This window comes from Gallus gallus, chromosome 7 (genome assembly GCF_016699485.2).
Source record: "Gallus gallus isolate bGalGal1 chromosome 7, bGalGal1.mat.broiler.GRCg7b, whole genome shotgun sequence".
Lineage (NCBI taxonomy): Eukaryota > Metazoa > Chordata > Aves > Galliformes > Phasianidae > Gallus > Gallus gallus.
Window position 1 is genome coordinate 16,900,020 of NC_052538.1, and position 14,324 is coordinate 16,914,343.

A 14,324-nucleotide genomic window follows, 5' to 3' on the forward strand; every position below is an offset into this window, starting at 1 on the left:
TATTGCACTGATAATAACATTATTTTCAGCTGACAATACATTAGCTCCATATGGAGATAAGCTGCAAGGCCAATTGATCTATCCTGATAACAATATGGAATTTGTTCTGGAATGATGATTGCAATTTTTCCATTCACGCACAAAGAAATCTCCCATTGATGTCATTGTCTTTTGAATGTCTACTAGTAAGATTTTTTCCTTTGCGTATTATTTATTTATGTCTATGTATATAACCAGACTGAATCCTAACTTAGTTTGGTGTCATCATTATAATGCTATCATCGAAAGAAGTACAGAAACCACTCATAGCACTGTAGGTAGAACTCCTGGCTTTGAAAATGCCTCTTAAAAATGACAAACTTCAAGTAAAATAAGTACTAAAACCAAGTCTGTATCTACTAGGATTTTATAGGGTAGATTCATAACTGAAAGCAGGAAGTCATTACCTAACTACTGGTTCTTGTATGTAGCAACCCAGAAAAGAGGACTCTACATTCATGAGAGGGCTCTAGGTCCATGATCTCCCACCATTAAAACAAAGTCTTTGCTACTGGTAATACAAATTTTGTCCATTACAATTTCAGCCTCTGATTATAATCTGAGGCTGTATCAAGTTTATCTCTTAGATTTACTCTCAATCTGAAAAGTATCTCAGTACATTTGTTCGAGAACGATCTTCCACAGTGATTATGATTTTGTACGGAGGCAGACATACAGAATTGGATTGTTACAAGCCTTCAGCTAAATTGTCTCTTAAGAACTTTGGATCAGACTGTAAATCTTAGCACTTAATAGCTTACTAAAGCTGTTTTAAGTAAAAACTGTTAAATATCTGTTGTGTTTTGTTTAGTTCATCTGCTTCATTTCTCCCTAATGGTTCTCACAGTATATGTTTATTCCTGTGCTGTTTTTATTTTTCCGTTTGTTATTTGACCATACCTTTTTCCAAAAATTAAATAATCTAACTTTAGAACACTATAAAATACTTCAGACATTTTGAAGATTATCATGGACATTTACTAAAGAGTACGTTTGACACCACAAGAGTAACATTAATATGCAAATCAGTGGACTATAAAATTTGTTTTGCTGCCTCAAGGGCAGTATTTTTATAAATACAGAAGCATAATTATGCATTCTCCAGAGGACTAAAAATAATTATACAAATTTACAACAAAGCCCAAGGCAGTGTCTCCTTTTAACTGTCTGTTTTTAATATCATTTAAATCTTGTTAAAACTTAATTACCAATTCTCTTCTGTAATAATTTAGGTGGAAGATCTGAGGACTAAGTTTGTTGTTTCCAAGAGAGAACTTCATCAGAAAACAAAGACACCAAGACATAGACTGACAAAATAGGACAGTGCATAGAAAAACTTGATAATATACATACATCTATTAACATCCACATAATGTGAAACTGAGCTGATGTCTCTTATGATGGTAATATCAGTCTACCAGCATACATATACACCTAAATATAATATTTACGTATACCTATTTGTGTACTTGTGGTAATTTATTCATTCATACCAGTACTGTTCGAGTTGCATCCTCCTAGAAGGGGACTCAAGGGACTAATGCTTTCATTCTCAATCTCTGTTACCCAACTGTTCTCTGTCTGAGAAGCGATGATGGCTCAGCTCAGCTGAACAACTGAGTCGCTCTGAGCTCAAAGCTGTCCACGGCTACAGGGTTTATACAATGTTTGAGGTGGGTACAACTCATGTTTTTCTACTATTTGAACGCACGTGAATCCACATTTATTTTTAAGTTTCCAAAAAAGATAATCTCTTCCTCCATGGGTGCTAAAAGCAGATGCAATGGCAACTCTACTTCCACATCAGAGACATGAGGTCAGGGGAGAGCCTTGTCTTTGTATCCCAGTAAAGCACCAGGTAAGTAATGCAAATAAAGCAAACATTGCATGGTGAAAGCCTATTTCTTTGAACTGGTTTAATGAAGATTCTCTACCCATTACTGTTATACATATGTATAATCAACAAATAGAGCAGTGTGGTTAGGACGGTATCCACAGATCATATAACCAGGAAGATTATCATGTAAAAAAAGGATAATTGGAAATAAATGAAAATACTCACCCTTGTTGTAGGCTTGCAGAAAAAACTCCAGGAGGACCAATTTCCAGAAAGAAAACCATCTCTAGTGGCAGACAGCCCTTAAATGAGGTCTAGGAGAGGTGCAGCCAGGCTCCACACCTTCCGGTCCCACAGATGAATTGCCTTCACCTGTGCTCCCAGGGCTCAGTGCTTGCTTCAGGTGATCAATCAGAGGTTCAGGCCGTGACTCAACAGTTTCCATACAATGTATTTGTCCAAAAACCCCAGCATTGTCTTCTCCCCTTTCATTAAGGGTAAAGCATAGAGTAGAGCTTATGGCTTCTCTGCAGTGAGGTGCCACCCTTCTACCTCTCTTCCCTCAATTTTGCCTGAGCTACCAAGATGAGGAATCTAGAAAATGATTGCTCATTGACTTCCTTCATCAGTGATACAGATCCCATCAACATGGAGACTGCTGTCTCAGGTCTTGTCTTTGTGTCTTGTTTGCCAGCTAGTGTTTAGTAACAAGTGTCACTGTCTGCTCCTCTGCTTTGAACTTCGAACACATTTCTGTTAGCCTTCACATCTGACTGAAAGCAGCTTTGCATTGATTTAATTCACCCTTTTTAGTATGACCATACTCACAATGAGGGATGTGCATCCAAACTTCCAGCTATTGCACAATTGCCACTGGGCATAAATTCAAGTGATTTGGCACAGTGTCTGGTTGGGAACCAATTCTGCTTCATTCTATCCAGCGTATGCATTCCTTTTGATTGAAATGCCAGACGTTGGTTAGAATTACTTACTGATGCTGGTGACAGCCATCCTCATAGTACTTCTCTGCTTTCAGATTGAGTATTCATTGAGTGCTAATGGAAATAAGAGATGCAAAATATTAAAGAATGCAGTATGTTATGGATTTCACATACTTGCCTGATTGAATTAACAAGTAGCCTGTTCATTTGCAAATATACAAATTCATCATATTTGTGACTGACACTTTATGTGTCTCAATTTTTTTCTGGAGTGATAACACATTTCAGGATGTCAAAATTATGTTTTTATTTAACTGCGTAGACTACTCGGAAATCTTGTAGCTTTCATGTAGGAATGGTATCCTTCAGAGCTATAAGTCTGGAATATATAATAAGCTTATTTAATTTGTAAAACCTTGAAATTTAAATGAAGTGTTAAGTAAGCTGTCATTTGCACCTGTGCAATTGAATTTGAAGTTGAGGGATTTCTTGAGCTGGACTAGGTTGTAAGTAGATTGTTTTCACTGGGCTGTAAATACATTTGCTCCTGGTCATAGTTTGCCATGCAGCATGACCACAGTGGGAGCACAAACGGAGCTGCGTCACTTTCCATGATTTTTGCTCATCAAGCAGAAGTTGCTGAACAGCAGCAAGAATCTTCAGATGACCTTGCCAAAGCCGACTCTGTTCTTAATTCTATTTTATTTTTTTTTTTTCCATAGGCTCTAAGTTTTGGATCGGTTCTTCTTACAGCTGAGCTTTGTAATCTTCTTGGTGGGTTTTAGGTAAACCTGACAGAATTGAGAACTCTCCCAAATCTGCTCAAGTTATAGTAAATGGAACACAGCACCACGAGACCTTGTGTCTCCCAGGGGGGAACAGTCCAGAGGACTGAGGCTGGAAAGCTACAAAGATGTACCTAAAAAAAAGGTAATTGATTTAGTGCTGTGTGCACATTTAAGAAATATGATTTATTTGAGCAATCCAGCTAAATAAGATTTTATTGCTAGCCATAGGTTTTCTAGTGATATTTTGGGAAAATATCAAAGATCACAGAAATGGCAGGAGCTTGTGAAATTCCAGAAGTGTCCCCAAGTTAATTGTACGCGCCTTTGCCATTTTATTACAGCAAAATGTGACGTATTTAAGCATTGCCAAAGCGTGTGCTTCTTAAATGTCAGTATGTTTTTAGGAAAAATAAAGGCTCCAAGATGTATGTCAAAAACCCATATTCCCCAGATGAGTGCCACAGAAGATTTTTCTCCCAAGAAGCCTCAGAAATTTCACTCTGATATGTACTATTAACGCAATGTAGCTCTTGAGGGCTGTCATTATCGGACTTGTTTGGACTGGATGACATCAGACAGCCCCAGGCAGACAGGCAGAGGATGAAGCACTAACACTTGCCCAGCAGCACACCCTGTTCTTGCTGTGCCTTGGAGGCTGCAATTCCCAAATAATGCCCATGTGTGAAAGGAGAAAAAAAAGCTCCTGTTTGCTCTGCTTGAGACTTGGGAAATATTAACTTGAAGCATTCTGCTGAGCAGCAGGTGACAGCAGTGCTGACATCCCAAAGAGGTAGCAGGAGGTTTGCAGTGTGCCTCTTTTTTTACATTGCCGTGTCTCTTTTGTGCTGGATTCCCCCATAGCACATCCTGTCCATTTGTCACCAAGAAATAAGATATAGTGACCAAGAGAAAGCTGCTTCAAGGGAAGGATTAATTTCATACCACATAAGAAAGACAGCTATTGATACTGGGTGAGGGAAACACTTATCATGCTGATGAATTTTGTGTAGCTGATAGCGTCAGGCACCGAAGATTTCACTTCAGACTTGCAGCCTTTGCAACTCCTGCAAGCTCTGAGGCCCAATTAAGTGCCAGCAATTTTTTTACATTGCCTTACTTCGTGGGATAGCACGAGTAGATTGAATCCTACTCAATATATAACGTCTTAGTCCTGAGTCAGTCTGTAATAGCTCTTATGAGATACAAAACAGAGTAAGGTCCCAAAGACTTGCAGTTTTAGTATATGTCAATAGCTGTTAACAGCAGAGAAAAAAATATTGTTTCACTAATTGGATCTTTTAAATACATGTATAAAATTTCCTAGAATATAAAGCATTTTTTTTATGCTGCACATCCCTGAAGGCATTTCCACATTTCAGAAGTTTTCATGGGAGGAAAAATACTGTTGGTTTCTGTTCTAATTGACAACAATGGTGTGACTGCACAACCCCTGCAGACGGGTTGGGCTGAGAGCAAGACTAGATGACACACTGGATGCGTTCAGGTAGGTGAACGAACAGCTACTGTGAGTGGTGTCAGACCCCAGCAGCAATACTGCAATCACAGCATAGCAGACTAACAGTGTCAGGGCTGTGTTCTAGCCTCTGGTTTCTGCTCTCTTCTTCAGTTATGTACTGTTTAGCCCAGGTTATCTGAGGGTAAATAGCTGGAAAGTCTAAATAAAAAGAGTTCCAAACACTCGTCAGGGGAAAGACAGACTTCCTACGGTATTATACTGCTGAATTTAGTGCTGAGATAGGAAATGCCAGTTCTGCCTCTCTTTGCTTTGGTGAGCTTGTAAAGGACAGAGCAATTATAAAAATATGGCTGACAATTCAGATGCAAAGAAAATATTGCTATTACACACTTCCCAAATAGCTCCAGTTCCCTTGATTCAAAGGACAATCAGCCTTGTGATATTGGTCCTTACTAGTTAAAATTGTGAGAACACATACTCAGATTTCAGTCTTTCCAGATGTCACTCATGTCACTCTCTGTATCTCGGTGAATATAAACCCAGTGAAAATGGTGACTGGAAATTTGTTGATGGCTATACAGATTTACATCACGCTGAAATTAAATGTAAAATAAGTGGCCCTCATATCTCACTTTTTTTTTTTCTTCTACAAAACTGTTGAAGGCTGTAAAGAGAGATGTTTTTTTTCAGCTGTCTTGCAGAGTTCTGTAAGACAAGGTCTCTGTAGGGCTGCACACACATTCTTCTGCAGAAGTCCCTTGTGGGAAGCTAAAGAACAGCAGGAAATCTTGAAGATCGTATCTTGATTACTGCCTATGCAGAGTTTTAGTTTATCCTGACTTATTAATCATTAATAGTTTTGTAGTTGGTTATATCATTAGGATTATTCATGCCATTACTTGGAAGACCCAGTTTGATCCATTGATCAATGAACAGAATAAGACAAATCAAATTGTTTGTTAAAATTCAGCTATGATTGACCCACTGGAGTTAATGCCTCATTTAGATTAAACATTTAAAAGTTGCATTTCTGCAAAGTAATGCAGCTAAAATTTTTGTTACTTTGATTTCTTACTGATCTGTTTCAGGAAAACAACAGTCCCTGGTGAATAAGAGAAATATTACTGCATGTTTCAAGTGGAGTTCGTGTTAGTAAATCAGTCATTAGTCAAATTAAATAGTGTTCATCTCCAGAGATGAATTGTTTCCCATATCCTGGAACAAGCTAGAATATCCCTCGAATCACCGACATTTAAAACTGTGATCGCAAAATACATTATTGAGATCTACCATATTTGCATAGTTTGCATTCACAATGAAAGCTTTGTGTTATTTTTCTTTACAAGGCTGTTGCTAGCAAATTGCTGGATTACCCAGGAGACTTACTGAGATCAGAGAACAAGCCTGCATAAAAAGGTCATGCCTAATACTAAAGATACTCAGCACTATGGGCTGTAAAAAGTAGTGTTATCCATCCAAAAATAGCAGTAGGAGCCATGGGAAAATAGTATGCTGCAGTCCTTCTGGACACACGGACATCAGTGAGCATTGCTCATGCAAAGTAAAGGCCGGAACTGAGTATTATATATATTGACAGGTTTATTGAGGTAAAGCTGTAGTATACCCTCAGTTTCTCTTTTAGAATTGGTAATTTTTTTTTCTTCCAGCAAGTATTTAAAAAAATGGGAAATATATCAACTACATTTTGCTTTCTCTGTATTGGAGAACTTTTATTTCATTTTAGTTCTCCATAATAACTCATTTTTAGGTCTCACCAGTTAAACACCAGCATTTTGTTGCCATAAGAGGGAGATACGGAAAAAAGCAGGGGGAGGCAGTTTATTGCTAAAAACCCTTCAGTGAACTTCAGTAAAGGGAAGGCTCAGAGAAAGTAACAGCAAAATGACAGAAGAAATACTTAACATTCCAAATGGTTGATTAAAGCGGATTTGAACCAGTTTCTACCACATCAAGCATTTTGTGGATTTCTGTTAAGTGCCCTTGAGTAGTTCTCTAAAGTTTGTCATTTAATTCTATTTGCTTTGTTTTTGTGGCTGTAATGTGAATAAAATGCTGTCATCCTGCCCTCTCCAAATATTGAATACAGAGAGGATGCTATTCAACACTGACCCACAACTTATCAAGCTGTTGTTTGTTTGTTTGTTTTGGCATATATCAAAATGTCCACAAGCTTCGAACTTTATTACATTATTAGTAATTTCTCACACATTTTTATTTTTTTCTTAAGGTATATGAATTTCCCCCAAATCCTACTAATTTGGATAAGGAATATATTTCTGCAGCCATTGTTAGAACTGTGAGAGTGACCCAGAGTTCAGCTTAAAGTTTGTGCAAGCAAGATTTTTCAGCTGTTACTGGACACAGTGCCTGGGTTATTAACATCATTAGAGTCCAGCAGGTAAGAGTTAAAGTTGTATAAATTTCTTCAACTTGAAGTTTTAAATTTCTGCTTCTTTCTGCTCTTCCTTTGTTAATGCATAGAACTCACTTTTTGCTTGTAACCAGAGAAGAATGTTATAAATGTCATAAATTATTCTTATGCTGTGAGAATAAGTTGTGCATCATGTCTATGCTTCATTTGAAGCATTCTCACCTTCCAAAAATAGCTCAGCAGAATGGTCTCAGGGATCCAGAAGGACTGAATTTAATCCTGGTTCTCTCACCGGTCTGCAGGGTGACCTTGGGCAATCTTTGCGCCATTTTCCTGCTTGGTAAAGTGAAAATAATAATACTTATGGCCTTTGCAAAGCACTTTCAGAGCAGAGCATATGAATCGATAACATCTTCTTCTTAAGTATGTGAAATAGCAGAGGAAACTCTTCCCACTTGCATTAGTGCACTTCCAGCATTTAGAAATGTGAAATTATAAAGATTACTGTGTGGAAGGAAGATTATGAGAAGTGTTCCCTTCATCAATGAGTTACCAGTTGGAACGTGAAGGAAAACAGTACTAAGGTGATGTACCATTTAGTGTAATAAAGAATAAAATACGTGTTTTCAGCATGTCATACTGTATTACACTTGCCTGTGCTGGTGTGAAATAGCTTAAAATGTATGAGCAGTTTGAAACCCCTACATTCATTTTTCTAGACTTTCAGATTTCGTGGAGAGATCTGTCAGTTTAGACAGAAGAGGAAACCTGGAGAATTCTGACCACGTACACCTTGTTCTGTGCATGGGGACTCCCTTTCCTCAAGGTACTACTGTAGCCTCCCCCTGTGCAAATCTATCCCGGCTCATCTTGTCTTAGCTTAGAAGGATTGTAGCAAACACAGATTTTGCCTTGTCCCTGTGTGCCAGCTGACCTGCAGAGCTTTTTGGCTAGCCAGTCAAGCGCCTGAGTTGTGTTTCTAACTTGGATAACACGTCTCAGGACTGGGCATCACCCACTCAGCAACCTCAGTGAGCTCTGGCAGTAAATTAAAGTATTTTAAGCCTTGCCAGAGGTCTGTCTGCCATGTGAGATCCCGTGGCCATGCTCCAAGGTGACCTTCCCATCCAACAGAAGCAGCTTCCAGGCCTGGGGGCCATCCAGTGGGCCAGCAGATGAGCAAGGAAATGTCTCTTAGGAGAAGTCTGACCTTCCCGCCCCAGGACTTGCCCTATAGGGCTGCTTATGGATACTTATGCTCATACTCAGGGCAGGACTCTTCATCTGCCCATTCCAGCTCCTCTTGGTGGGGACACCGCAGCCCCATTAGCTCTGTGCTCAGAGGTGCAGGAGGCAGCCCTGGCCATTCACTCTCCACGCCTGGCTCAATGGCCCCATTGCCTTTCTGCTGGGAAAAAGACATTGGAAATGTGGAAGAGAAAAGGCTCCTAACGATACAGATAAGAACTGAAGACTAGGGAGTTTGCTTTGGTTTTCATTAAGAATGAATTAAAGCCTGTCTTGTAATAGGCATTGGAGTCAGCCCATCACAAAGATTGCTTGAATGTTCCATCCCTACCACATGGGCAAGAGTCAGGGGGTAGTGTGCACTGAGATCCAGCCCCACCCTTTCTATTCAGAAATTCCGCTTATTGTTTATTTAAACTGCCTGAATGTCTCCCAAAACACTGCGTAGGTATCTAATAATACGGGCGACAAATATTGGGATAGCATCGGGTTGTACTGCTAAATTCTCTCAATGTAAACTAAAATAAGATGGTAATGTTTATCCATTTTCCTTGATATAAGCATAAAAGAAAATTTGCTGTTGGGTGTGGTACAGTGTTTATGATTAAATGCTTTATTCATACTTGTATGTCAATCTATTAGTATGCTGTTAATTCAAATGTTACTATGATGTATTTTATCACCATTAGCACATTTATCACAGGTAGATGTGAAACTTAGACAAAGGTGTACATTCTCATTAATGATGAAGAGCCTATTCATCTTACTAGAGTGTAATTAATGTTAGTTACAATACTTAATTTTTCACTGTTTGTCACGGTGCATATTTAGCATTTCTTCCGTCCTTTATCAACCTGCTCTCCTATCATATGAGCACATCAAAAAGATATATGTAAGTATCTGACCTGTTTTGTTGCCTTATTTTTATACAGTTACAAGAAATTGAATATTTTTCTTCTTGCACTGTGGCCCACACAAATAGTTCAAAAGCAGACTGGATGGTATTACCCTCTCTTTTGGGTTCCGGTTTGGTGTATTTTGTTTGAGGTTTATGTGTGCGTGTTAATAATGTAACAATCAGGCAACTAAGCAAAGCAAGGAACACAATAAAGGCACTGAAGATCGCTGTGTAGTACTCCACTGTGATTGTGTGAGGTTTAATAGTCACAATTGTTCTCCTAGATTTGCAGTTACAGTTTTTGTGCTTGTGGAGTAATGGAAGGCAACGATAGTGCCTTCTACCTAGTTGAGAGCACACTTGTAAAGTCAATAAAGTCAATATTTAGTTTACAAAGCAATACATAGAAAAAGCAGCTTACCCTTTCCAAAGGCTAGTGAAGTTTTAAAAAGGGTGCTGGCTCCAAATAGAGATGCTGCTTCCTTGGCTACTACCTCATAAATGAGGGTGATGAGTCCACCCCTTCTGGTCATTCAGGTACATTGCTTGCACCTGTGCTCCCTGGGTTATCAACACCCTCTCACCTGGTACTCAGTCAGAGGTTCAGGCCATGGCCTAGCAATTCCCATGCATACTAATAGTAAATTTGCGTGAGCAATGCAGCTATGAAAACAATGCAAGCAGGGTGTATCTGAAACTTATACACTGCTAGCACTATGTGTGTTACAACAGCTTGTTGTTATATACTGCTTTGTGAATAATGTTAGCAATCCTTGTCAAACCACTTGTTCAGCAGTGCAAAAGTGGAAGTAATGGCTGATATGTGGAAAACACTCTGTGAAGAGTTAAGTAAAAGGGAAAGAGCAATGAATACATCCTTGTATTTTCTCCTCAGCACACCTGTAAATCCAGCTGTGCTGGAATCCCATAATTGTGTATGGGCCCCAGGAACAACACAATCACCTGAGCTCAACACTGGCCCCCAAACCAGTTTTATTTCTTGCTTATCCAAAATTCCCCTCAAGCTGTATAGAAACTGAAAGTGTCTTTTGGGAAAAAAATATTTGAACTGGATCAACCAAGTGCTTCAGATCTGGCGTTCTGTGAATGAAGAATGAATTTGGGATCTATTTTCTCAAAACTTTTAAATATCTCTCTCTGAGAGAAAGCGCACCTATTCCTATTCATTAGCCCCTTTCCTTAATTGGCAGACTTTACATGTATAAGCTCTTTTGATAATAACCGAGGTTAAAGGAATTAGCCATTATTTTCTGTGAGGTTTCCTCTTTTGTAACCACTGTTTGAATTCTGGCACAGTCTACTCTTCACTACACATCTCTACAATACTTCACATCTCTATCATAATGAAGTAGGTCTTAAACTTTCATTCAAGCCAAGAAGGGCTCACCATTACTGCAGAAAACCTTCAAGATATTGGAAAAAATAGGTTATTTGTATGTCTTGAATTAATAATGATTTCCCTGTCACTCACCATAAGTGAAGCGTAAGGCAAACAAAACAGGGATTTAGCATATTTTATTTAAAAAGTCAATTTGGACACAATCACAGTAGGCGTAATTGTAGATCAGTAGCAAACTGAGAATAGAAATACTAAGCTAACTTTAGGTGTTATAAACTAAATGACAGTTGGAGGCGCTCCACGGTGACTGAAGCACAAAAATAATTTGCAATGTGAACAGAACTGAGTAAAGTTTTCTGTGGTACCAAAGCAGTACTTGACAATCAGTTTTATTTCTACAACCATACTAAAATCTTTTCATTAAACAAAGAAACTCCTTCCTTTGAATTTGACCAACAAATTTTCTGTAATATAGCAAAACTCCTGAAATAACAGACTCTGACATTTTCTTCCCTGTACTCATTCCTAAGTCATTTAAATAGAGGGAATTGCTTAAGCAAAATTATTAAACAGAGAACTTGAATTTATGTCAATTTTAACTGATGTAGAACAAATAGAAAGAAATGATGAAGTTGCCTTTAACCTTTACAGCATTACAAAGCTAGTTATAAAAACAAGCTGTAAAACACACCAAAAAGGTGAGCATTTCATTCCGTTTTGATTTGGCCATTTCGCTTTCAGGAGGACTTTAATAAACACCCAGGAACAATGAACATCTGAACTTAAAATGATCCAGGTTTATTTTTACTCCAAAAGAAGAAGTCTCAATAGAGCTATTGATTTTCTAGCATTCATCCAGTATTGCACAGAAAATGGACCTGACCTTGCAATCCCTAACAGAGACAAGGAAGCAGTCATTACAGCTATGGGTTACAATTGATTTTAGTGGGATTACTTGCATAAGTAAGGGTTTTCAGGGTATGACCTGTTGTCCCATTAGCAGTAAGACCAGGTGTACATGGTTATGGGCTCCTCTCAGTTCAGAAGGGTGTGGTTTACCTTCCTGTTATATATCCTATGTTTTTATTCCTGCATATTTATTTCATGTTGGTTTTGTTTTCTGGCGGACGGTCTCATCGTTTTGTCAAGAGCCCCAGTCCTCCTTCCATCTTGAGCAGTTTTTTTTTACTGTATCTTCAAATGTCATTCTGGGCTCTGAGCTAATCCCTGCTTTTATATCTTTTTCTTCCTCTGGTTCTGTTTCCCACGACAGAAGCCCCGCTTTGGGCTAGGGCGATTCTCTCACTGCATTTTTTTAATTCCTTACTACGTTTTGGAACTCTCTAGGGCCAATTGAGAATGAGGCATTGTTGTACTCTGCACAACAAGCAGGGTAATAGAAAGCTAAAGTCTCAGCTCCCTTTCCCAAACAGCGTGAGTTTCTCCCTAACTCTATGGAGCTTTCTCCCTACAGCTGCTGTAGGAATGCAGCTCCAGAACCTCACTGCTCGGATGGATAAAAACCTCCTAACTGTCAGTCTGAATATATTTGCAGCCATTTTATACACGCTTGTTCTCTATCTCAAATACTTCTTTCTCCTCTTCAGTATTTGCTCACTGATGTGGTTATAATGAGTCACGTTTCCTCTCTGCCCTCATTTTGTTACATTCAATGTGAGAAGAGTGGAGGAAAGGTGTGCCAGAAGCAAAGTGACCGTGTGTTTGTGCAGAGCCTTACACGGTTGTGTTGTGCAGTGCCTGACACTGTTGTCCTGTCGTGATTCAGGGCTCCATAGGCCAACTTTGTCACGGAAGGGGATAGCAATGACCCTCTGGAAGACGATGCCAGCTTTATTCTGGATGGACACCATTATTCATTCAATTTTCATTGAGTTGCAAAGCTTTAGTACAAGAATTGTAGCAATTGATTATTTTTGTCAGTATTTTCAAAGAAATGAAGTAATGAAATGTACAGTATGTTTCCGTTTGCAATGATCATTTTGATGTTCCATTTGCAATGGAAATGAGCATATAACATATTCATGTGTACAGATAAGGAATATGACAAACATTAACAACCCTTGTTCTATTCATTTATAAGATCCAGCAAAAAAAAAATAATAATCCATCCTTCTGTAGTTTTTAGTTTTGTTTTAGCAGCAAGATGCAAAACAAAAAATATGAATTAATAGATAAAATAAGCTTAATTACTTTCTAAGTAAGTTTTACCTGAAAATGACTGCAATCCAAACCACAAATTCTTTGTAAATGTATCTACTAAAAATAGGTAATTCCATGCCAATTTTGTTTTATCTTCATACATTGCTGTATATGTGCTGTGAGGAAAAAATTGCCTATGGAATCAAATAGATGCATGTGTATGTGTGTACACTTAAACTCTTGCGGCCAAGCAGCATCTGATGTGCAGCTCTCAGTCTATTTAAACAGGCTGCGGTGTTTGCCTTATCAATGTCAGTCAGTTTCTGCACAATTTAATCACCGCTAAAAAGAAATATTTTGCTCTTACGGATATAAAACAGCATGCTGAAGATAAATCAGTGCAGCTTGCCTACCTTAAAATTTTAGGCACAACCTGAAACTGCAGCTCTTTTCTCCTCTCGGCTCAATGGGATTCTAACCTAACAGTCACAATTTTAAGAAAGGGAAATTGTTTTGAGCAGAAACAAATTGTCCTGACAGTATCACTTCATGGGGTGACATGAAGGCACACTGGGCCTGGGGTTCACAACTTACACCTGGGTCTGGAGAAGCGGAGTGAAAGTACACATGGAGAAAGGAAAACAGGCACTGAGTTCTAGATGGTCCAAGCAGCAGGCTGAAGCAGTTTGGCAGCAGACATCTCAAAGCCTGTGAGTCGGCTCGCTGTTAGCTGCCTTCCCGCTGCGCCACTCCTGCCAGATCCTGGAAGAATTGTTATCTGTGACTGTGAAGATTTCCTTTATTCCCCTTTTGCTGAGGTATCTAGAGAGACTGAGCTGATAGTTGCTGAACAGTAAAGAAAAGCAACACCTGTTTTTCTCTGTTGTCTGCAGCGGAAGGTGCATGTGCCAGAGAGAAAATGAGCCACCTCCTAGGAGTTGGGGTGAGGGTCATGCACTGCTGCTCGGGGCACCTGGCGAGCTCTGCAAGTGTGACCACCATGCCACAGGTGGAACTGCCACAGGGTCAGGGGCTGCCTGCTGTGACCTGAGCATCATTGTATCCTGATGGTTCCTGCAGCCACGAGGTAATTAATGTGGGTTCTCAAGGAGAGATGGAGACATCGGGGATCGGTCGTGGGGAGCCACTGCCAATCAGGCTCCTGTTGGCTCCCATCACTGTGA